The sequence below is a fragment of the Cygnus atratus genome, chromosome 8 (genome assembly GCF_013377495.2).
Source record: "Cygnus atratus isolate AKBS03 ecotype Queensland, Australia chromosome 8, CAtr_DNAZoo_HiC_assembly, whole genome shotgun sequence".
NCBI classification, from domain to species: Eukaryota; Metazoa; Chordata; class Aves; order Anseriformes; family Anatidae; genus Cygnus; species Cygnus atratus.
Genome location: NC_066369.1, coordinates 7,852,287 through 7,878,094, shown reverse-complemented (window position 1 = coordinate 7,878,094; position 25,808 = coordinate 7,852,287). Strand labels below are relative to the sequence as shown.

General features: G+C 35.5%; 1 long non-coding RNA gene across 1 annotated transcript in view; it reads left to right on the top strand.

The window, feature by feature from the left end:
- The first annotated feature begins 22,488 nt into the window (after positions 1–22,488).
- LOC126913389 (uncharacterized) overlaps positions 22,489–25,808 on the top strand; it is a 54,299-nt gene continuing 50,979 nt past the window's right edge. Inside the window, exon 1 of the long non-coding RNA XR_007708605.1 lies at positions 22,489–22,609. This is a non-coding gene — a long non-coding RNA (uncharacterized LOC126913389). The remainder of the gene's footprint in view (positions 22,610–25,808) is intronic.

Below are 25,808 nucleotides of genomic sequence, written 5' to 3'. Positions count from 1 at the left end.
TCTGGTTTAAAAGACAATTTCTTTTTTCATGCATTGCTGTTTTTTTTCTGTTGAGTAAACAATTAATTGACTCTGTCCACGCTCACATTTTGATTCTTCCAGTTATTTGCTGGTATATTCACATAATATTCACCAGATAGCTTAGTCATTGAAGTGCTTCTGGTTAAAAAAACCTTGAGAAAATGCATGTTTCTGAATGCAGCACAGTTTCCTTGCATGTGTCTGTCATCACCCATTTATACCTCTAAGCAGACAGCATTTTCCAAGGGAGGGTGAAGGCTTTAAAAAACAAACAAACAAAAAAGTTAAAGTCAGAAGTATAGATCTACATTTTGGTTGATTTCTAATACTTGATGTTTGGGGATGACTGTTTATTATTATTTCCTGGCATTCATGACGTATCATGAATGTTTTTAATGTGAATGCAGTGCGTTTGGCAAGGATTTTTTCTTCAGTATATGTAGTGATCTATGTTGTTTCTTTGATTGATTAAAAATAAATAAAAAAGGGTTGGGGAATGCACATGGGCTTCTTTGAAGGCTTTTTCCATTTCATAAAATGTTGTTTACAGTCTACACTGCTATTCTCTTATATTTAGCTGATAACATGAATGATCTGAAAGCAGCTTTTAGTTCTGTGTTTCACATTTGTTCCTTGTGTGAAGTGCCAAAGGAGAAGATAAGGGCAGGAGGTGAAAAGCCAGAGATTGTTCTGGGATGGCTCAGATATGGAATGGCAATTGCCTGGAGTGTAAAGTAAACATTAAATAAATGAAAAGGATAATCTTAGCTGTCACTGGGAAGGAGGAGCTTTCCAGGGGAGCATTAAATGACTTGGAGTGAATCCGTTTGTGGTGGTAGTTCTCTCATCTAATCCAAATATCTCTGTTCTCCAAAACAGTAGGTTTTTATAGCCAAAGTTTTACCTTTTCTATACCAATGCAAATTTTAAAATACCTTTAAGACTAAAATTCTTTAATTGCCAAGTGACAGAAGAACAACTTCTAGTATTTTGTAATATTGGTGTTAACTTTAAAAATCCTTGTTTCTATAACAAAAAGAGAGATTCCCATAGATGACTTTATTTAACCGCATGTTTTTTTTAAAAACAGGCAATGCAAGGTACTTGGATAATAAAATTTGCACATATTTTACACGCCTCCCCCCTTTTCAACTACTTTTTCCTTTCATTTTTTCATTAATTTTGGCACACTAGAAGCATAAATAATATTCCAAGTACATTTCTATTAGTGATCTATTTTGTCATTCATTTTGATATTTCATTTTGTCTTTAGCTTCAATTTATATGTTGCTGGTTTCTATTGGCACAGTTCTTTGAGAGGTATTTGTAGTAATGTGAAACTTGTTTTCTGCAGTCACTCAAAGTTAATGTTGATAAAGGGAATAGGATTCCTCAAATGAGCTAGAGTTGCAGAATTGAGGGTTTCTAGTCCCGAATCAAGATGAAGCATTTATATTTCTCATGTTTTTATACATACAAATAAGACTTAGACTAACAAACATCAAAGTAGAAAAGTGTTAGAATATTTCTGCCTATTCTGCATGTGGAAATGTTGTGGTTTAACCATTCAACATCATTTAAACGTTTCCTCTTTCATCAACTTCAGCAGAAATTGTTAGGATTTGAATGTTATAGGTAGGGAGCTTGTGGGTGACTAACTGAGAGTACATAGACACACAACTGTAAATGCAGCATTCTTCAATCCTTGGTAAACTGATGCTCACCCAACATCCAGAAAACTAGTCCTATAGCTTTGTATGGTAGAGATTTTTAAAAAGCCTCATTTTTTGAGTTGAAGTAGGGAAACTATTGTTATCAGGCAGTTCTGAAAAATGCTACATACATTCTTAAACACTATTTAATTTCATATTGCTGTCAAGTCTGTTCTTAAGTGTCATAATTTAATGCACGGAAAATAATTGTTTGTGACAGACACTCTGCTTGTTTTTCTTTGAGTTTTTCATTTTGACTGCTTGAGTGATGGTTCTTATTTTTTTTAAATGTAAAAACTTAGTGACTTTATATACGTTTAAAAAAGTGACATCAGAAATATATTTTTTTTCTAACAGCACTACACACAAAATAGATCACTAATACAAATGTACTCGGAATATTCTTTATTCTTCTAATGTGCCAAATAATATAAAATCTTTCTGGAAGATCTGATTGCTTATCTCTATGGAGGCTGGAGAACTACTTGATCTAGTTATCAGCTGATTTATTATTTAATACTGATCTTACTGCTTGCAACAAGAAACTGAGCTGAAAAAAAAAAGTGATTTTGAATAGAAGTAGAATGAGAACATGAGAAATGTCGTGCTCTGTTCTCTTATTTTGTTACACTGCTTATACATCTTACCTACAACCTGGAAATAACTGTAATGTGCATCAGTTAGAAAGATGAAATTTTAATCCAATGCGACCACTCATTTAGGCAATCCCCCTTTACCTGTACTTAAGGGGGTATAAACTGTTCATGCTGATTTATCCATGACTAAAAACAACAAAACAAGTGATCAATGCACACACACAAACACACAAAAACCAGAAGGAACAAGCAGATTTTTTTTTCTCCCTGTATTTATTAACTGCGTTTATTTCTTATAGGTATGAAGAAATGCAGCTTTGGTAGATGCTCTCCACAAAAAACAGCTATTCATATAAAATATGCACTGGAAACAACGTGAACCAGCTGTGAATATTAATGACAACGATGGCTTCCCAGGGTACTCCTGACCAAAGCCTACATGTGAGTCAAATTTATTTTTTTTCTAAAACTTCAAGTGCATCATTTACAACCTACACCTGATAAGAGATGGAAAAGGAAAAAGTGAGATCTCTGTGAAGTCACAGATTTTCTTGCAGAAGCTTAGGTGTCATGATGGGGAGTAGGAGGACTGCAAAATTTGGTCAGGTTTCCTGAAAGTTAATTGCTGGGAAGTCCAGGTTTCCATGATCCATAGCCTCAGGATAGCCATCACCCACACTATATTTGAGGTTTGCACTGTGAAGTTGATGTAATAATTGACACTGGGAAAGCTTATATTAGTAGCCTTTAGACAGGAGCTTTGAGATTTCGGGTACTTGCAGCCTTTGATCTGAGAAGAAATGGGTTTGGAAGTTAGAGTTGAACTGGCACCTTCAGCATGGATATTTCTGTTGTTAATATCTTTTACTCCAAGTAGAATGTAATTTATTTTTTTTTCTTTTTCTTATTTATTTTCAAGAGCTCTACTCAAAATCCTGCTGCAAAATGAGGATAGCACAGTTTCAGCACCAATGACTCTAATGGAGTAATAAGGGAAAATAAATTGGTGAAACTGCAAAAGTTAGAGCGTTAAAGTGAAGAAAAATAGCTGGGGGGTGGGGGGAGGAAGGAAATCATTCTTTCCTGAAGAGTTATCTCTGATTCATTGTAGATAACCCCTTTCCTTTGACAGTCTGTAAAGGATCTTCATGCCCCATAGGAAGTATTGTGTCTTAAAAGCTTTTCTGAGCTCGTTCGAAGAATGCTGATATGCTGTCAGTATAGAAGTGCATATGTTGTTTCTTTACAGTGAAGTAGGTAAAAGGGAAGCCTTTATCAAGGGCTTCCAGAAGAAGCATGCAGGACCAAGAAAGCTCATTCTCAGTAATACATACACATAGGAAGATTGTGTGCTCCTTAGTGATGTCACTGAAGGAAGCAGTGATGGCTTGTTTTTAATTTTCTGGCACTCATATGGAAAAAGCTCATTAAAAATTCCAAAGCTACAGACAGTGTAAAAAGCTTCAAATTTTAGCACCAGCCAATTAATCTATCAGCTGTTCATTTATATGCATGGTACACTTACGAGTTGCACCTTTCAGTTGTTTAGGCTGTCAACATGTATTCTATGATGAAAAAATGAGGAATCCTATAAAAGGTCTTTTATTGAGTTTATAGGTCCTGGCAATAAATAACTTTATTGGACTGATATAGGCAATTATGATCAGCATAGGTTATCTTAGCAGTTTGCATTCCTTGGCAAAGGCTCTGATTATACAATTCTTTCTGTCCATTGTATCATTGGAATATTGAACTACAAATTGGCTTGCGTTCAAAACCCATCTTATTCATGACCCTGCTACTCTGGGTTTGTACCTTCTGCTTAGATCTCTTCTAGATCTCTGGCAGGCCCACACATCTGAAGTAGAAATCTTATAAATCTTTTAGGTGCTCACTGTTGGTGAGAGACCATTATGGAAGCTGACAGAGCTATCCGACTTTCACGGCTGTGAAATGCTTGGTTTCTCTTTAACAATCTGTTTCTATTTATATATATATATATATATATATATATATATATATTCTATATATGTCTATTTAATAACAAATGTGAAAGGTAAAAGTAGAGAAACTGATTATTTGTTTACCGAGAACATCTAAATTGGGAGAACTGAAAAGAGCTTACAGCTTTGCTATTAACCATCTGCTTTAACCATTGAAAATACACATTATGAATTATAGCACGAGTTTTGTTTTATAAGTGCCTTTACACAGTTTTGAGGAGGGGAAAAAAAGGTGTAGTGAAAAGTATAGTGGCTTTTTATGTGGGTGAAAGAAATGGGCTAAATCTACCCTTTGACAAGCCAGCAGAACTGTCAGTCTGAATGCTGCACGTTGAGCATATACGTGATCTGTACCTTGTTTTAATGTAATTTGTGCTAAATAGCTGAGAAAGGAGACAGATTATGCTATGTACAGCTGTGATCTGAAATTATAAATTTGTTATCTTACCATTACTTAAATAATTTACTTACTCCAAAAATTTGTCTCACAGTTGGCTCCCTACTTAAGAAATAAGATACTATTCGATATAATCAAGATAAAAGACTCCAACTCTCTGGCTGACTTCCTAGTACAAATTCAGTTGGGCTGAGTTCTGGGCTCACTAATACTTAAACCAAATCTAGTACTTGAGCAGCAAGCTGTCTACTGTTTGTTTATACTGTTTGCACACTCAGCTTGAACATAACGTGATTGCAGTCCTCCTATTTGCATCTGTATTTCTTTCTAAAACGTGTTGACTAGGTTGTGTCCTGTTCTGTGGTGAGAGATCTCTGAGACGCTACAGATGTAAATAGACAACTCTTTTTGTATAATTTTTGAGTCTGCTGTGTATTAGTGATCCTGCATTTCAGCTCATGAGATCTCAGCATCTAGACTGCATAAGCAAGTCAATTTAACTGTTTGTTTATGGAAATTATGTAGATGGAAATAAGTGTTAATGTTTGTATAGATGAACAATACAGTATCCTGGGGTACCCTGTGAATCCTATTTGTTTTATCCTTAAAAGAATTATAAACTGAATTTCAGTAAACACAACATTTTTTAATAGGTATTTCATTAGTTTAGGAAAGCTGGTAAATTAAGCTATCCTTTTTTTATCCTTTGGAGAAGTAGTGAATATTTCACGAGCATAAAGACCAACAGAGTGCTGATGCTTGTGCCAAAATATTTGTCTGAGCCAAGCGTAGCTCAAGTTCATAATGAGGATTTTCCAAACTGCCCGACGTGTACCTTTTCATATCCATTTCATGTTTTTCTAGCTTGACTTCATTCTTGTCTGTCTTTAAAATCAGCAATATTGGAAAAGTAAATCCGGTGCTTAAGAAGATAGTTAAATATATGCTCATGTATAGACTCTTTGAAAACAGAACCCCGCAGGTACAAGGCCCTATGGTTAACTATGAAGGTGCTGTTGAAGCCTAGTATATTTGTCCTTGTTACCTCTACAGGAGAAAAAAAAAAAAAAAAAAAAAGGAAAAAAAAGATTAGTGTATCTGCTGCCACTCTAGTTAAATATCTTCCAGTGCTCCTCAATTCCAACCCCTGTTCATACCCCCACCCCCCAATCCCTTTTTTAAAGGAGCAACCTAACAAAGTTATTTAAGTTCTTTTCTCAGAAGTTTTGTTTTGTTTTGTTTTGTTTTCTTTTAGAGTTAGATTCTCCTGTACACACATGTAAAGTACAAGGCATAGGCACAATCTGAGCCATGAAATCCTGGCCTCTCTGAAGTCAGTGGGAGTTTTGCCATTGCACAATGAGATCTGGATTTCAACCAAAGCATTTAAATGGATTTAAGTCATGCATAGACCCTTTGCAGTTTCTCTGTACAAAGCTAAAATTCTCCCAGAGGGCAGATTAGTGAACTAATATGAATCCTGATATATAGTGATTTCCAGCAGGTGATACTGGCACCCTGAAGAACAGAATTCTGAATAGTTATTTTAATTAATTTTTTAGAGAACTGCTTTACATATAGAGAAACCATAGAAAATTCCCCTTAAAAGAGGGTGGTCAATTAGAAATGTATGTACATATAAATTGGAAGAAACATTTTCTATTAAAAATAATACTTTTAGTAATTTTTGAGGGTATCAACCTTGCCATAACTATCATGCTCTCTGCATGAGAGCTAACATCGAATTTATTGCAATGCTGCTATGTAACTACTATACTTTCTCTCAGCTGAACTTTAAAATTACTTTAATGTGATTTGTATTTAGGGTAAGGTAATTTCACCTTATTTTTCTGTTTTAATATATATATATATTTTTTTCAATGGGAATTTGAGAAGACACCATTAAGTGAACTTTTTTTTTTTATATCATCCTGCAATGAGTCTTAATGGTGCCATGAAAGATAGTGAGGATTTTCATCTCTGATCTGTTTTGGAGACAAATGTTTAAAGAGCATTTTCAGGTACATCTAGGAAGTGCAATATATGCATGTAATAATCATTATTAGGCTAGTTAACATACTGTGTAAGTTGATGAGTTATGTTGTTGTGGACATCTTAGAATGATTTGGCTCCAAACTTGGGCTTGAGCTACTCAATATGAAGCTCAAGTTAAGATCTTATCATTACCCATTTATGGAAGAACTACTTAGCATGAAGCATGACCTTGCTTTTTTTTCTTTGTATCCACTGTTACTTCCAAATAAGTACTAACAGTTCTTTAATGTTAGAATTGAACTAGAATATCAGTTTGTGGTTTATTACTGACTGCCATAATTCTTTGAGAATATAAATGCTAGTTCTAGATCATCTTACTACTGAGGCTGGATCTTTGCTGAAGGAATAACAGTATTTGAAGGAGAAGTTAATTCTCTTATTATTGAGGATTCTGCTGCAAATCTTGGACTTCCCAAAATGTGCTTCTGTGCGAAAATAAAGTCATGTCATTTCACTCTTGCTAATCTAAGTAAACTCTGGCTAAATTATGAAATTTAGTGTTTACCAATCTATGTCATTTTTCCTGATTTGTGGCTTCATTCACCAGGTGAGTGAATTAGGGCTCCCCTTAATTGCTTTTACTTCTAAATTTATGATGGAAATTTTGTTTTCTGACTACTTCTGCTTACAGTATGACAGAAATTCAATTAATATCGTACTCAGCTTTAAATGGGGAGTTCTTGCTGTAAATCATCTGTGTGAAACCAAGACGTCTGAAACTTTCCTTCACTAAACTGAATCCCCCAGGCTTCCTGCCATGCATCTGTAATCCCCTTTGGTCTGACACAGCTTGCAATATTGGTCACCAAAGCTGGAAGTACTGCTGTTACTCTGGGAAAAAGTGCTACATCCTGTATTAGGGACAACCCTAAATAAAAATTCTGTGCACCATTCAAAGAAAACGGTGGGGGGGGCTTCATGAAGTGCAGCATGAAAAAAATAGGACACTTGCCTAGCTGGTAATACAGGTGTAAGCTATCTGTAAATATTGCTTAAAATCAGCATTAGTAGAACTCTCAAAAAAGCATTTCAGTGATTCTTCCAAACATCTATAATTTCTGCTATAAGAACGTCACATGAAAAATTTCTAGGACCTTCTTTTCAAATGCAGTACTATGTAACCTGCTTTCTCTGCACAGATCCATCCGTGAAGCTTATTTGAAGGTAGCTGTAAACCCAAACTGCTTTCCTGTTTCCATTTTGGTATACTAGTACAAGCAGGAAGTTGATCTGGAAAGATGAAACATGCACCACCTCAGCAGATAATTATATGGCTTCCTTCTGACTGATGTGAACTTGCTCCCACTACAAGTCTCATTCACTCCTCTACTTCCCCTACAACTTCTTAAGAGCAGAATATTGTTGATGTGAGGTCCTGTTTACCTTTTTAGAGCCATATCCTTCTCATCTTTTAGGATTCAGCTATTTGAAGTTTTTTTATTTTTGGATCACCATTCTAAATCAGTTACCATGGGCTCCTAAGACCATAGGGTTCTAGTTGCTTTTTCTACAGCACAATAGACATTGGAGCAGGTGAAAATGGGAGGAAGAAAAATTAACAGCTTATTATACATTGCGCTTTTAATCAATTACTTAAAAACCAAGCTACTGATGTGAATAATCTATATTTAGACATGAGATTAAACTTCAAAAGTCAACAGAATAAAGTTTTCCTCTTTCTGTATTAACAAGTGATTATTCTTTTTCCAGCACTTCCAAAGAAGCAAAGTTCTAGTAAAAATCCACTTAACTGAAAAGGATGAGAAATAACGTAGTTTCTGAATCTTAACACTGCAGTTCAAAACCATATCCTCTTTCATGTAGTACTGGAACAGTTTTTTAGCTTCTGAAGAATTTATGAAGAAGTTTCTATATCCCATTCAATCCCAACTCAGTACAACTGAAAAATGTATAAAGAAATCAAGAATATATTTGAGGAAGAGTTTCTGGACGCACCATAGTTGGGGAGGGGGGAGAGAGGAGGGTTGTTTGGCACAAAAACTACATTTTATGTAGCTAGATGCTGTATCACGCATTAACTTTAAACCTTGATGGATATTTAGAAGGACTTTAGAATTGTTAAAAATAAAAAAAAAATAAAATTTCAGTTGATTGATAACGAACCTCACAAAACAGATTTAATCTGGCAGATATGAATATTTATTTTCTGAACATGTCAAAACTTTCTCTAATAATCTTCTTGATTTCTGAAATAATTCACTAAGTATTTCCTGTTATTGATTTCTATTTTTGATTTGAAAGATGACTGAAAATAATTTGAAGAGCTTTTGATTAACTTCTGCCTATTTGTACTATGCATTATGTATGAATAGGCTGTCTTGCTCCTCAGTAGCTCTTCTTCAGATATGAAAAATGCCATTGAAATAAAATTGGATTAAATTTCATTATTAAGTAATGTTTAATGTAATCATCAAAAAAATCCATGTGGTATGGTTGACGTGGTAATTATTTTTTTGCCTCTAACTCATATTTCTTACACCTATTTTAAAATAGTCTATAATAAAGATTTGCAAATCAACAATACAAAAGGAACATGTTGTTTTGAAAGGCTTGGTACAGATTCCTAAAACTAAGATTTTCATTTATAGTAATTCAGCATAGCTCTAATGACAGTAACAAATTTTCTGCTCCTGCTAAAGATTTAACCCATATTCTTGAGGCTATGATATCTTTCAGATGCAAGTGTGCTTTTCCTACTGGAATCAATAATATATTACAGCACACTTGAAAGCAGAATTTGTCATGGAAATATTCAGGTTAGGACTAGGCTTTTTGGTGTTATTTAATCTGCTTTAGTAAAAATGAAAAAAATACCACGCCCCTGGCACAGCATGGGGGTGAGCTGGTAGGATCCCTTGCAGCAAGAGGTGCATCAGCAGCAGCCATGGGGAAAACCAAGTCCAGAGTGCTTCTAAAACTAGTCCCAGAGTAATTGCTGTGACTCTGACTTCTGTGAGTGTTATCCTGTTGTGAGTTTCAGAATGGTCACTGCAGGAATTACAGAAAGGTTTTTTCCTATTGTTTACAGAGAAGGTCAGTTATACAAGCTATTCATTTATCATCATAAGACCTGAGACAAAGTCTAGCCAGTTCCATGGCAAGGGAAGCCAAAAATGAAGTGGGCATCTCACTTCAATTGTGCATTTCTGGGGTTTATGTAGGCTTTTCTATGGACCAAAACCAGTATGGTCCAAAGTGCCAGAACCAGTCCTGGCTCTTCCAGGTGAGTGTTAAATACAGGGTGCCAGGACATTCCAGCTTATTCAGATGGGTGTGAAGTATCTACATACCTGTTGGTCATCCTATTCTTTTCAGTAGTTGCAGACTGAATTCTGTGTTGTCTTAGTTTTGGATGCAATTTTATACAGCTATACCAAGAGGATATCATAAAATACATCCCCTAAATCAAACAGTCTCAGGATGTATTCAGGTACATGGCAAACAGAGCGAAATCACAAATACAGCTTCATTTTACAAAATCCTATTTCCTAAATGTGGGAAGAGGTTAGACCCTTCTTTTTCAATGCTGTCACAGGGTGCTGTCACCTGAAAACATGGCTCAGAACAATGAGACCTTGACTTGCATCTACCTAGCTCTTACCTGAGCTGAGAAAATGAGCAAAACACAGATATTTGCTACAGAATAGGCTTACCTGAAAGCTCTGGCCTACATCTGTCTCGATGCGATGTTTTAAATACATGTGGGAAAGAAGCACAGATAAACAACTTTGTGTTCTTTGTAACACATTTGGGGCAGGAAGTCAAAATGTGGCAGTAACCCACAGACTGATACTCAGTCATCAGCAGGAAAATCAAAGAGATTGGTCTGTGGCTGATAAGGCCTTGGGCCTGTGTCAGCCACCTAAGCAAGGACACCCACACCTGGGCACCTGGCTCTGCAGACGTCTGAGCCAGTGGTGGAGGCATGGTGCACAGGTTGGGCCACCAGGCAGGACCCAGACATGCAGGGTGGTGAGGAGTGCCCAGGTCCTGTTACCCTGGGTCAGTGGTACGCTGGTTTGAACTGGACTGGAGGAGCAGGAGCCTCTCTTGCTGTACCGGTAATGTGTGTGGGAAATCTTAGACTGGAAATCATTATCTACTCCCATACCTGTTTTAGCTAATAAACAATGACAGGGATAAGTAATATCATCAGTACAGTGCTAACTGTTACGCTAAAGTTTGTGATTCAACTCTGTGGAGTTGCTTGTTGTGTACATTTAAGTATATGCACTTTCAATATGAACATGCTGTTCATACTTTTTCTCTGAAAAGATGCTTTGAGCAAGACGTTGGGGCAGATGACCTTCAAAAGCAAATTGTTCTGTGCATTTTTTTCTTCAATAGATTTTCAATCAGACCTATTATGTACGTGCATATCTTTTTGCAAACAGTAGACCTCTTGGAAAGCATTTGCTTTGGGAAGACCTCTGAGAGAAAAGGATGTTAACTGAAATGACTATGAAATGGATTTAGAAATGGATCAATTTTTGCTCTGTTTTTTTGACATGCTTTTTAGTGAACCTGGTGTGAGGATTGTGTTTGCTTCTAGTAACTGTAAAGGGCCCTAGCTAAGCTGTGTTGGAGTCACTTGGGAGACTCCTTTTGACTTCAAAGTCTCAAACTCCTGGGGAAAAAAAAACAAAAAAACCCAGTAAGCTACTTGGTCTTCAGTTTTATACTCATTAACCAAGAGTGAATCTCTCCCAAAGCAATTTATGAAAGATAATGAAACAACTTAATTTGTCATCAAGATGCTTCAATTTGTGTTCTCACTTGTGTTCATGCCCAATAGAATTGCATCATTATTTATCTCTAATTTTAATTCTTAAGCTAAATTGTTTACCAGAAGGAATTTTTACTGTATCTCTCTTCAACAACATTCTATTAAGTGCAGAGTAAACACTGAAAATAAATCAAAAGCAAATTGGGACACTTGCTGACTTATTGAACTTGTAGTTTCTTCATATACTTTGTTATGCGAGGCAAAGAGTCTCAGTTATTTGCAGCTAGTTGTATGTCATTGAAACACTTTAACCTCCTGTAAAACTCAGCGTGGGGAGATGCTGTACGTGCAGCATTCATACATGGTAGAACTGAGGCTTGACTTATTCACAAGGGTTGTACATAAATAAACGCTCTTGAAGCAACAGACCAGAGATGGCTCAGCTAACCAGGCTGAGAGAGGGTAAAATGAATTTTGTGATGACACGGGATTCTGAAAGAGGTATGGAAGGTCTCCCTGACCCCTAGGGGCAGGTCCTCTTGTGTTCCTCTGCTCATCCTCTAGGCAAGTGCCTGCTTTGTACAAGTCTAAATCCAGCCATATCTGTGCCTGCATCTTAGCACTACTTTATCTTCGTTGCCTTATTGCAGTTTTGTGCATGCTAAATTACTTGCACTGTACATTTGACTAGGTAGAGCTGTAGCAGGCAAGGAGAATGTAGGCTGCTTTCTCAATCTATTGCTGCTGTGTGATTATGTATATCAGATACTAAACTTATGCCAAAATGTGGGGAGCTGCCCTGCTGAGAAAAACTTTTAGATATGCTACAGCAACTGTACAGCTTTTCTACACTGATAAGTGGTATGCTACAAGGAAAAAGGGTTTGTGGTACCTTGTTGCAGCATGTAAATACTGGTTTAAATTTAATTAAATTTAAATCAATTATTAAATTGATTATTTTAAATTAATTTAATTTAAATTAATTATATTTTTATTATTAATTAAAAATTAAATATAAAAATTTTAAAAAGTTTAATTTAATTAAATTTAAAAGACCTGATTATAGAGGAATGTATCTAATAGTATGATCACACATTTAAAATGTTAGATAATTAAATATTAGTGGCTGCAGAGTTCAGAATGTAAAATCCTCGCTTTCTTACATATTAAAAACAAAACCTTTCTAGTTCCCTTAAAAGAAAGGAATAAATGGGTTAATCTGAAAACTCTGAATGTGGGAGTCAGAGTAGGGTGCCTTACACATCTACAATAGATTTATTATTTGTAAAAATGGGTTTCATAAATATAGCAGTAGAGGAATCAGTGCATTGGGATTATATATATTAAATGCCAATTGCAAGGTAAAATGCAGAGTGCTGAAATGCCAAGGACTGCAGAGCAAATAGTGACTGTGTTGCATTTTTGTACATGACTGCCTGAGGGATTTCCATTGCTCCAGAATGGGATATGTTTAGGGAGAGGAGTTGAGAGAGGTAAGGTCTAGAACTTGCTGGGTCTGATGGACTATTTCTGAAGGTTTGTATTGCCTTTTACATAATTGACAGGTAAGACAGTGAGAGCTATAATACGATATAATATTGATGACTCATTTCCATTGAGTAATCTTTCTAGAAAGATAGTGGCAGTGAATAAATGTAAATAAATGATAAATAATGTTTTCTAGTAGTAAACATAATATGCACGGAATAACTATCTTATTTTCATTAGTCACTTAATATACTGTCTTATAGCTCAGTGTTATCCCCAAGGAAAAATAAACAGATTTACCTATTTCAGATTACTGTTTAAACATACCAGTGATCCATGGGTACACAAACATGCATTAATGAAAATAAACACTTAGCTGTTACTCTCTTAAATGTTATGCAAAAATAAAGGTAGATTAAATAATAAAAAAAATAACAAATAAATATGAACAATGGTCTGCAAGCCACAAATCTCATCTTGCATTAATTTAAAACTATATTCAGGCTGCTTGCACTATCTTCCTCATCTTCTCTCTCACTATTCATCCACCACTAGACGCTAAATATTTGAAGAAAAAAAAAGCAAACTACTATAAAATTGAAATTGTTTCAAGGCTAGAGAAAATGGAAATGTTGAAACCATAACTCTATTCTGTGCGCACCATTGTTTATTTGAGTGCTAGACCAAAAGACAGCAAATTTCAGAAGGTTTTTAAACCACCATAAGCATAGTGTAATTTAGACCATGAGCTTAGCATGAGCTTGCTCTGGGTAGGCAAATCAAGTGAAGATTTTGATGAGCTGTAGATATTCACCCTTTTGGAACTGAAAATCATTATAGTCAATGAAAGCAGTGCAGAGAGGAGATCCTAATGGATGTTTAATTTTAAGCAGAACTTGAACAAGATGAAAGGAATGGTTTCTTATAATGAGTATGAAGCAGGGAGTTGATTCTACATTTATTCCTTTACTTTGAGTATCAAGTACAGTATTTATGGGAAAATCTTGGTCAAAATTCATTGTTCTAATCCTCTCTTAGAAACTGAGCACAATTTGTGCACTGTTCAGTTTTGCAAGTGGTTATTTTAGAGAGGTCGTTGCCCAAGAAATCAGAGGTGCAATGCTGTTGATTTCTGAAAATAATATTAAGTAGAGATGAATGAAAGCTGCGCAATATAATCTTACGGGGAAGGAAACTTTAGTAAATGGACTAGAAGGATAAGTGATTTAATCCCAGCAGCAGGTTAGTCAGAATATGGTCTAAGAACACTTCTTCATGAAACTGGCACTTTCCAAAAAACATGGTCACATTTTTATCTATTTCAAAGGAGAAAATTTCATTTTTAAGTATTTGTTACAAAATTAAAAAGAATTCAAGGTCTGTATGAAAGAAAATACTGATAGAAGAGGCAAATCTTGCAGATGTGGAGATAACTGTTCTATCGTATCCAACTAAAAAATAAACTATTTAGGGTATGTTCCAGGAAGCCTCGAGGGGCTGAGTTCTCCCCAGGGTAGAGGCATTAAGAATTCTGTGGGTGATAGAACTTCCTAACTATTTGCAGAGACTTCTGTGCCTAGCCCTGAAAACCCTTTTTTCTAGCTAGAACTTTCCACCAAATTTGTGGAAACCTTTTGCAAAGGACTATTCAGGAGGCTTCATGGGAGATTGTGAACAAAGGCTGAATAAACAACTATTTTAATGTATTTTTAAACTGTGTGGTTTCTGAGGTTCATCTGTAAACAAATCATTAAAATGTTGTTTGCTCTTTCCGTCAGTAAGAACTTCCTAATTTAAATCTGCAACCTTTATATTTTAATCATTAGCTCTTAAAGATACTCATGTCTCATATTTTGTCATGCATTTTCCACTTTGCATTTAGTTACTTACAGCAGAAATCGACCATCACTGCTGTTTTGCACATACATTTATCAATCTTCAATTTTTGAGGTTTTAACTTGAATTGTGAAATAAGGGAAAAAATTCAAGATTATTGTTCACCAAGTTTTTGAGTTATGCTTAATTTTTTTTTCTCTGAATATTACCTTAATACTTATTTCCTGTATGTTAAATGAAACAACTTATTTTACTCTTTGATACTTGGGGTCACAGTCCTGAAGATCAGCATAATACTAATATAAGTGCAAGCACATAGGCAGTGGAAAACATGTAGTTACATGCATGTACAGAGAGACTGCGTGCACCTTTGCAGACAATATGCATACCAATATATCTTCCATGCAATGTGGGCTTTGTTAAAAGAATGTGAAATTCCACAGAGAATAGTTCCTGTTAAGTAATTACGTCCATTAGCAAGAAGAACACTTGGCTATATCTTAATTGTCATCCCTTTTCTTAAAGAGGCAAAATGATCATCTCATAACTATCTGACTTGCATTGTCTTATTACTTGACCAATTTAACAACGTACAGGGCAAATATGCCACAAAGCCAAGCCTCTCAATGTTAATTCGTCAGTAGATCAGGAAGAGTACATTTGGAGGATGAAAGTGTTTGTGTCTCAGAAGGGAAGCACCATCCTACAGAAGTAGGATATTTCTTATTTAGGAAACAATTCTTTTATCTTTACTTTACAGAAAGAAAAAATGACTTTTCACTGACTTTGTATAGGCACTTACGTTACCTCCAGTGCATTAAACTCTCAAATAATAACCTCTAAGACAATATCAATTTTAATATGTCACTGCAACTTCTGATAATGATTAGATATTTTCTCATGGTAGTGATAGGCACAGCAAAAAGTGTAAATAGTCCAGCCAGAGAGAAAATGTATACATGTTAGTACGCTTACGTGCACATTTTTATTTTTTGGCTATGATCATCATTATCTTTAAAATACCTAAATGAAGTACCAAATTAGAGAGTATAGTGCCTAGAGAGTTTGTCATTCAGAGGAAAAACATATTTCTAGGTAGTGGTCCAGGCCACCTAATACCTAAGCAGGTCACCTTTATTTCAAGTGTTGTCTGCATTGTATTTCTTGAATATTGTATTATTATGCATATTTTTCAGCAACTGATTTTCACATAGAAAAATTAATTCATTTCACAAATAGAAATGTCTGTCTATAAATAATCTGGTCAAAATCATTGGATTTGAAATCAAGCAAATATTGAAGTTTTAAATGGTGGCTAAACTGAGCTCTTATCCTAAAGTGCAGAAGGACAAAAGCTCCCCGATCTTGATTTTCAGATTGTTAAAGTGGGGCATCATGATCTTTCTGACTGCTCCAGTTTTAAGCAGCCTGCCCTAAAATGAGTGAATGCTATACTCATTTGCCTGGGATTTGAGTGAGATTGTTATTCATGCCATGATATATACATATTCCGTGTCCTGATTCCATTCTGTATCTGTATGTATATTGTCCGTTGCCAAGAACAGACCTTAACCTTGGCTTCTGCGAGAAAGGCATTCCTGTATTTTAGGCTGCAAAGCACAAATTTATATGAGAATCACGGCAGTTCCAGGAACCCTCCTCTCATCTACACTTTAATGTGCCAGATCAGGCCTCGATTTGTTACGATATTTAAAGAGGTGATTAACAGTAAACAGATGTTTGAGTCACTTGTTAAACAGAGAATGTCAATGAGCAGTAGATGACATTCTTTATTTTGTAGAATCCAAAAGTACTTTCGTAAAGTAGGGATTTAGCCATAATTTTTTTTTAACCTTCAAATTCCTTTTGTCTCTGGAACTATCACGGTAATAGTGTGTCTATTTGCAGAGACTACTCAGAGCCTATAAAGTTCTCAGTTTTATCTTGATGCTTATTAGATGAAATCAGAAAAAAACTTAGGAGTAAGGTCAAGAGCTGAAGTTTTGTACCTGGTAAACACCCTGGCAGCTTAGCTGCAGTCGTACTCTTCCGTGTTCTCTTTCCCTCACTGCTTTTTGCCAGAGGAGTGTAGGACAATTTATCTCAACGTAGTTTATAGGTCATTAAATAGGGGACGAAATCATGGACTTAAACTTTCTGAACCTTTCTGTTTCATGGATAACTTCTGAAACAACTGGTCTTTCATATAAAAGATACAGCCTTCCTAATTCAGTAGAAGTAAAAGACGTAAGTTTCCTGAAAGTTAAGAAACTATTGGTAAGGCTTTCCTGCTATTCACTTTTGGGTATACCTTGCAGTGTACCAACAAAAGTGATTCTCATTATTGATACTTTACAATAGTGGAGAGCATGCATAAATAAACACCACAGCCTTGTATGAACTGCCATAGACTTCTCAAACAAGGACGAATGCTCCTACTGGGCATCGCTCCTAGTTTAATATCAGCAAAATATATCGGTGAGTGTAGTAGCAGTATTGTGTATCTCAACAGTTTACCAGCCGATCTAGATTTTAATGCCAAGAATATGAATTAGTTATATTTAGGGTCAGGGGGGATCACTACAAGAAATTTTAGTGAGCGCAGACTCTGACATTTAAAAAAGCAAAGGAATAAAATAAGTTAGTTAAGGTAAGCTACCAAGGAAACTGTCAAAGGGGGTATCTATTAGGTATTGTGGTGAATTGAAAAATTAGAGGCTACTTGTATTGGTTTGAGTATGATTAGGTCAGCAGTAAATTTATCCTTTTAATATAAAACTGATATTTTGAAGTGAACATGTAAGTTCGCATCATTAAAGCAGCAAGGATGTAGACATCTACTTGTCTTTACAAATGCGTTTGAGATTTCCAAGATTAAGGAAGCATCAACAAACATTATTTTGTGAGACTATGACTTACTCTTACAGTTATGCTATAAAATGATGATAATTAAGACAATGTGTGCCATAGCAGGCATACTGCTGACCACCCAAAGATCATGCAACAGGTGCCAACTTAAATGAACTGCCATTTGTATACTTCTGAGAAAGAACATTTAGGGAATCTTTTTTTTTTTAATTATTTTTCTTTTTCTTTTTCTTTTTTTTTCCTGTGGAAATATACCGTATGCCTTCTTCAAATGACAATAAATCTAGAATGCACACTGTTGGTAGTGTCACCAAAACCACTGCTTTAATTACTAATTCCAAAGTTACAAAAGGAGTGGCATTTTTCAAAGCTGTTCACAACAGTATTTTTTTCAGAATTGTATGAGATCAGCTGTTCAGAGAGCGATAAAAGTGCCATGAGTTTTAATGGAAGCTACATTGTGGCTGTAATTAAAAATTAAATTTCTATTATTAGACACTGGCCTGTGCTTGTGCGAATGTATTTAATGTATTTAGATTTATTTCTTATGCATATTTTGAAGTTTTTCCTCATGTCTCATGAAATCCTAGAACAAAGATGAGTGAGCGTAATGAGATTTCAGTGTTGCGCAGAATCCAGACATTCCCTAATGTGATGGCAGCTGGTACACAAAGACAGAGCTGATTCCTTTTAATCTTGATAAAATTGGTCTTTTAATTAGGTAGTACCAGACTGTTTTCAGTCATTTGGAGGATTATTTAATTGTATTTCATTCTAGAAATCACAGTATTGAATAGATCTTTTTACACATATAAACACACACATAGAGGAGACTGATATTTTGGGTTTTGCTTGGTCGTTTTTGAGCAAATCAACAAAGAAGCATCTTTAAACAAGTCACAATACATTAACAGATCGATACTATATTGAGCAATGATGTATGCTCTCTGCAGTTCAATATTCTTATGTTTTTGGATCAGACCTTTTAGGGAAGGGCTGTCTTTGTGCTAAAGAAAATAAATTGATTTACAGTATGGAACAAATGTCATCTGACAGCATATCAAGTTGTGAAATGGAGCAGAAGCAAATACATACAATGAAGAATGACTTTGTTTTCATAGAAAGAAGTTGCAATGAATACAAGCTGTGCCAAACCAAACATCCCCAGTCTCTAATAGCAACCTGATAAGGAGCTATAAAACTGTGTGTTGTGAAACTGAAAACTCAGGCTCAGGAAATCTTATTTACCATGGTAAATAAATGAAGAGTTCTGTTCTTATTACCATATCTGCTTGACTGCCTTGAGAAACAGCAAAGACATGATTATCTCTTACTACCTATGAGGAAACCCTTTTGAGGGCATTGCTTTAGATGCAAGTATAGCATTGTAATCTGGGGAAATATGCTAGTGTATGATCAGAATAATTGTAGTTTTATTTGCTTTTCAGTTTATTAGTTTAGTAGTTTTATTACTCCCTGGCTGCCTATTTTATGCTATTGGAAGTGATTTCGATAAGTAATTATATTAGCAGAATTGAACATTTTATTCACAGACAGCTTTCCAGCTGAAAGGTAACAGGGAATTATTTAATGTTTTACAGTAACTTCTTTTTTTTTTTTTTTTTTTTTGTACCTTACTTTATTATCCATGTACTATGGTAACATTTTTCCATTCTGGAAGGATATGTGCACACTAGTTGCACAGATTTTTGTCCTAAGGTTATAGATGAGGGCTATTGTCTGTTATAGTCCTGTTAGTTTCCCAGAGCACCCTCTTATCAGACACAAGGACTTAGAATAATTCTGTGCTTCTGAGTCTTTGGTCTCCTTATTGCAACCCTATAATAAAGCATTTTGTTTGTACTCTGACAAAACGTAGCTGCTCATCTGAAGACTGATAAAAATCACAGTGGATTGCCTCCCTGTTAAATACATTCAGTGCAAGTTTTTTTGTTCTGTTATATAAGATCTTTAATCTGTAGAATTGCTTCTAGATAGCTACAATTTCTCTTTAAATCAAAAGCAGTCATTTTCTAATTCTTTTAATTGCACTACTTTGACCAGTAGTTGACTAACAGTGAATTGTTTATAATTCTGGCAGTTTTCAATGTGTGCTCATATTTTAAAGACTTTACTGTCATCTCACACTTAAACTGCATATCTTAGCAAGAAACACCTGGTCTCAAACTCCAATTCACCAGCAAATTCTTATGACAAATTGATAGCAAGCCATCAGGCCAGGGCTGGGCCCTCATACAGTTACTAAAAGGTATGGTTAACATGAAGCCTGTGGCTTCCTGCTAGTAATGTAATGTTGTTTTTCCTGAGCTGGTAGCTAGAGGATTTAGTTTGTGCTTATGTTCAGGTTTAAAACAAAATAAGTCTGAATTATGTACTTCTAAAGTTAGGGGTGCAAGAGGCTCCAGCAGAAGGAAATGTTGGTGCTCTAAACGTAAGTTCTCAGAGAAACATCATGTCAGAAAGGGGTAGTCTCAGCTTAAATGTAAAAACAGGTAAGTGAAAGAGACTATGCAGGTAACTTATTTCTATAGATGACGCTGGTTAGGCTGTTAAAGGAGCAATATGTCTAGTTTAGGTGCACTTTAGGAAAGGTACAGAAGAAATTCAGAAAGTCCAAAAAAAAAAATCCTCTGGAATTATGTTGTGGCTAGTTAGAGTGCCTTATGTGAGATATACCTTTTGGACAGACTCTACTTTTTTCTTTTTCTTACAAGTAGAGTAAGAGGTAGGAAAAATACAAAATGTGAAAGAAAATGACACAGCTGTCAGTACTTGAAGTAAAACAAAAAGTCATACAAAGCTTCTGTGTATTTATTTTCAATAGCAGTAATGGTAATTAACTATTTAAACACTTCCCTAAAGGAACTGCTATCTTCTCTTTCAGCTAAAATTTAAACTACAGATCTCTGAAGGACTATTTCCCTTCAGGAAAAAGTGTTGGGCTGAGTACAAGTAAATGAACTAAGTGTAGTAGATTTTCATATACAGCATGTTAGACTTTCAGGTGCAGTAATTACCTTCTGAGCAGTACTTTTAAATTAAAATATAAGTACTTAATACACTGGATGTAAATTGTTGAAAGAGACATATCTAACAGGAATAAAACATTCTGAAAAAGTTCAATGTTCCAAATGCCTTATTTCTGATGGAAGGAATGTTTTGCTAAAGGAGAAGGTTCAATATATGAACAGATAAAGAAGTAGGAGAAATGTTTTACAAAATCTGTCTGAAATATCATAAAAATATTATTAGATGATGTCAGTAGTGACCTTATGTGGCCTTAAGACTGTTTGGGTAGATTGAAAAGCTGTGTCCATTGTTAAAACAGAGGCAAGGTAAATGGTAATTGCAGATAATGGGCTAAAACCAAAATAAAACACGGTCTGTATTTTGAATAAAATGTTTAGAAACCATGGAGAAAAACAGTAATTGAAACAAAACCCATTTCCAACTTAGACATTTGAATAGTGGAATAAAATTATGCTAATCTAACATATCTGCCTTATTGTACTTTTCTGTTCATTATGCTGCATGCATAAATATGAGATGGTTATTATCCCTTTGATAATAGTCCTTACTTATCTGCTTCAAATTGGTATGCTCTTTCTGAGTTCTGCAAATGCTGTCTTTTGAAGGATCTTGTTTACCAAATGAGCTTTCTCTGCTTGTTATATTGTATTTTAATTTAGTTTTGTTTACATCATGTAAAACGTATTGCAAATGATAATTACTAAATTGTATTGTAGGTTATTTTGATGCTTACATATTAGTAGGTACCTCCCACATCATCTCTGGAGGATTCCATATCCAGTTCCTAAGGATTATATTGCAGGTTAAAAATTGGTCATGACTAGAATCCTCTCTCCAGTCATAAGCAATGCTAGGCACTTCAGAGGAAGATTCAAGCTGTCCTTGTAGTCTACCTCATTATGGCGCAGGGAAGGATTTCTTTGGGAATTCTTGCTGGTGATCATTTCATGCAAGTAGCCTTAGAGCTTTTGTGATTTGTGCATTACTTATTGTGTCTAGTGTTATTTTTTTCTGGTAAGATGTTTTTTCTCCTAAATGTTGCTGCTATTTCAGAGTACTGCCTGAGTGTTTAGCGCTTCAGTAACATGCATTAAATACTGGTCACACAGTGAGACGTGACCTTGCATTTGCAGTGAGGTCCAGAAGTACCCCCAGAGCATTTTCTGTGAAATGTATTATGTCCTGAATTTCAAAATCAGCCCATCAGTTTAATGATGAGGTCTTGTTAAAAGTTTGGCCTTAAAGTGCTATTGTAATCATGTCTCAATGTAACACAGAACTAAGATTAAGTTACGCAATTCTGTAAACCTTAAATGATCTCTCCTATCACTTCTTTCTCTCTTGTGTTTAGTTTTTATGCCTCCTGAAATATTTTCTTCCTAGTAGCATGGTTTCAGTGTGAAGGCTGGAGAAAAACCTTTCTTCGCCTCCCATGTTACATTAGCCCTAAAGCAATTGGCCAGAATCCTTACTTGGGAGACAGAAGTTTGAGCAAACTTGGGCAAAAAGTAGATGGGCACTTTGGTCTCTGTGACAAAAGTTTATTGCAAAAAACTAGACTACTGTGCAGAAGTTTTTTTTTTCACTTTTTAAAGAAAAATTAGACAAATGGTGTCTTTGATTCTGTAGGTGTGATTCATTTACACTCTGAAAAGTAGTGGCATATGATTTTTTTTTATTATTTTTTTATTATTATTATTTTTTTAATCTTTAGGTGTAAGTTGGGATCTGAAATGCTGAATGGAAGCCTGCCAGAAATCAAGTTTCTCTGGCCATTTCCAGTACTAATATTTTCAGCCCTGGAGGGATATTGAAATTTTAACGACTTAAATTCAGTAAGTACCTATTGTAGACACCACTAGTGTAGACAATAGTTTACTGGGGACAAGGTGGTAGAGGTTTACTTTTGGTTTGATGTGCCTAGAAGTTTATTTTAATTGCTGAAGAGCATATTTGTGGACTGGGTTCTTACAGGAATCAATGGAACATAAGAGCCTGAATTCAATACATAATATAGTAGGATATTCCAGTAGTTTGGTAAGGAAAATGAGCCTGTGCATTTCTTAAGCACATTCTCCCTTCTATATGCTTCACTATAATGATGGAGAGTTGCAGACAAACCCTAAGAAGTCTAACTTGGCCTGGGCCTCAATACTTGGAACTTCTATTGTTTGTGGTTGCAAAAATGAGGCAGGGTAAGCACATATGGAACAAGGATTGAGGGGAACAAACTTGCTGATGAGATTTAGGTTAACAGCCAAATCAGTCTTCAATGAATACTGAAGACAGGCAATTTTATTACACTGGATCTCAAAGTCTGTGTGTGAGATCACACAGTTGCAAATTATGGGTCTGATATGTCGTGGGCACTAAGTTGCAAGAGTGATGTCTTGGAATGTAAAGGGAAACACAACTTTGGATTTCTGATTAAGCCTTCTGTTGAAGCTTAAGTATGTGAAGTAGTTAATCCTTAGGTTTTGTGGTTCACTTCTAGATATGGGAGATCTAAGATCTTTTTAAACTGCACCTTAGGTCATCTAAGATCCAGTTTTTGGGTATCATCCAAGGTACTTTGCTAAAGCACAACAATAATTATTTTCAGAGGCACTAATGTTTTTGCACAGATGTCGCATGACCATTTTTAGTCTTTAAATATCCAGTCAAAATCTACCCTGAAAGTGTAGTTGGAAATGTGGCAACAATTCTTTTAGCTATAGTTTATTAAATGAATTGTACAGCTGCAAAATTTTAGCAATTTTTATATTGGAACTATATCAAAAGCTTTGCATTGTTTAAATGTGCATAAAAGACTTATTTAAATTTAATCAGTGATGCATAACCTAGATTTAATCATGGCTGGCTTTCTGCTATGCACAAACCCCTTTCTTAGTAGTGGATGAACACTGAATCAAATACATCTAGAGCCTGATCTGGGAAAGGACAGATTAATCTCAGAATGGCATGACAATCCTCTCATTTAAGCTGATAAGGGAGCTGCAAGCATGGAGCACTTATTGATGTTGACCTCAAACACCCTGAAAAAAACAGTGGACCTGGATTCCTTCAAAGGATGGTTATATTTGGTTTTAGAAAAGCACAACCTTCATGTCCACCCCGCCATAAATTTCTAGCTGTTAAACCTTTTGAGCTGTCAGTGCATTATGGTAACTGCACAGCCATCAACTTTCAGTTTTTAGACTAGTTTCTTTTTAGAATATTACTAATTTTATTTACCTCATTACTTTTCAGATTTCTTTGGTAGATGAAAAACAGTTTAAAAATGTTAAATCTTTTGTTGGAAAAATCTTTGAATCAGAAGAAAGTGATAAGAAAGCATTCATGAAAAAAAGCATTCATTGAAAACAAGCATTGTCTCAGCCTTATATCAGACATGATTTTCAAGGGGCAGTGCACACGTTTTTCCAGACTTGTTTAGAAGTACTTCAACTTTGACATGTAAATATCTGAGAAAGGTTGTCCTAAAATAAGATGAGTGTTTTAGGTGTCTTTTGATCAAATTTTAATTTATAATATAATCCATCTTCTTTGCTTTTATTAAGAGTAACTTTCTGTTGTGCTGCATTTAATTCCAATTTCTAGGAAAGCTATGATGATTCATCATAATTAGTTTTTATTTTATCTCAGCTCTGAGTTCAATCTGATAGTGGTGCCATTATCTGTATTCTCCAATGAATGCTTAACAGTAAACTAGGAAAGGCAATTAAATAAAAATATAAGAAATATTAAATACTTCATGTGTAGCAAACCCTGATTGCTATCAGAGATCCATTTAACAGGTAATCTCCCACTGATTGCTAATAAGCAACATAGCAGCAGAAGAAATCATGTGTAGAAGTATTAGAATCATAGTAATTTAGGTTGGAAAGTATCTCTGGAGGTCAGCTGGTGACCTCAACCAGAGTGAGGTTGAGGCCAAACTCTAACTCAAGGCAGGGCTATTGTAGAGTAGGGTGCACAAGGGACCTTTTCAGCTAAGTTCTGAGTACAGAGATAAGAACTCTTCTTAGCTTTCTCTTAAGACTGAACAAACATTCTTCTCAGCTCCTCCTCAAATGTCATGTTCTCCAGCCTCCTATCATCTTAGTGGCTCTCTGCTGGACTTTTACTGCATGACATTTAATTTCTTGTATTATAGAGCCCAAAACTGGGCACTGCACCAGATGTGGTCTTGCACATGATGACTAAAGGGAGAATAATCACTTTTCTCAATCACCTGGCTACAGTCTTGCTAGTACATTCCAAAACATTGTTGGACTTCTTCACAGCAAGGGCACACTGCCGACTTGTGTTCAGCTTCAGACCCACCAGGAGCCCCAGCTCTTTTACTGCAACGCTACTTCTCTGGCACACAAATATGCTGGCACACAAGGCTATACTTCTGCAAGGAGTTATTTTGTCCCCTAAACAGGGCTTTGCACTTGCCTTTGAACTCTACTGAGGTTTCTATCAACTCAGACTGTTGAGTCCCCTCTGAAGAGTAGCACCACCCTCCACTCTACTAACAACTCTCTGAGTGTCATCTGGAAACTTGCTGAGAGTGCCTTTTCTCCCTTTTTCAGATTGTTAATAAAAGTGTTAAGTAGAATTAGCCCCAGTATTGATTCCCCCCCCGTCCAAGAAATACTACTTAGAAACTCCCAGTTGGACTTTGTAATATTGATTAAAACCCTTTCAATCTCATAAGTCATGCTGATTTTATTCAGTCATAATCTTATCCTTCATATGCCTGAAACTGTTTCCTCCTAGATTTGTTCTATAACCCTCCTAGGATGTGAGATTAGGGTGTCTTGGGCTGTAAATCCTTGGATCTTTTCACCCTTGCAGGTGATGATGGGCTTTTTCTAGTTATCAGGAACCTCTCCTGTTTGCCAGGACCTTTCAAGGATGATAGCAAACAACCTCACAGTGCTGTTAGATATTTGATGTCCCACTAACAGGCAAAATATAATTCAAAGAAATGCATAATGGAGGCTGATTGTCTTTATTCACATGAAGTATATCATCAGTAGTGCA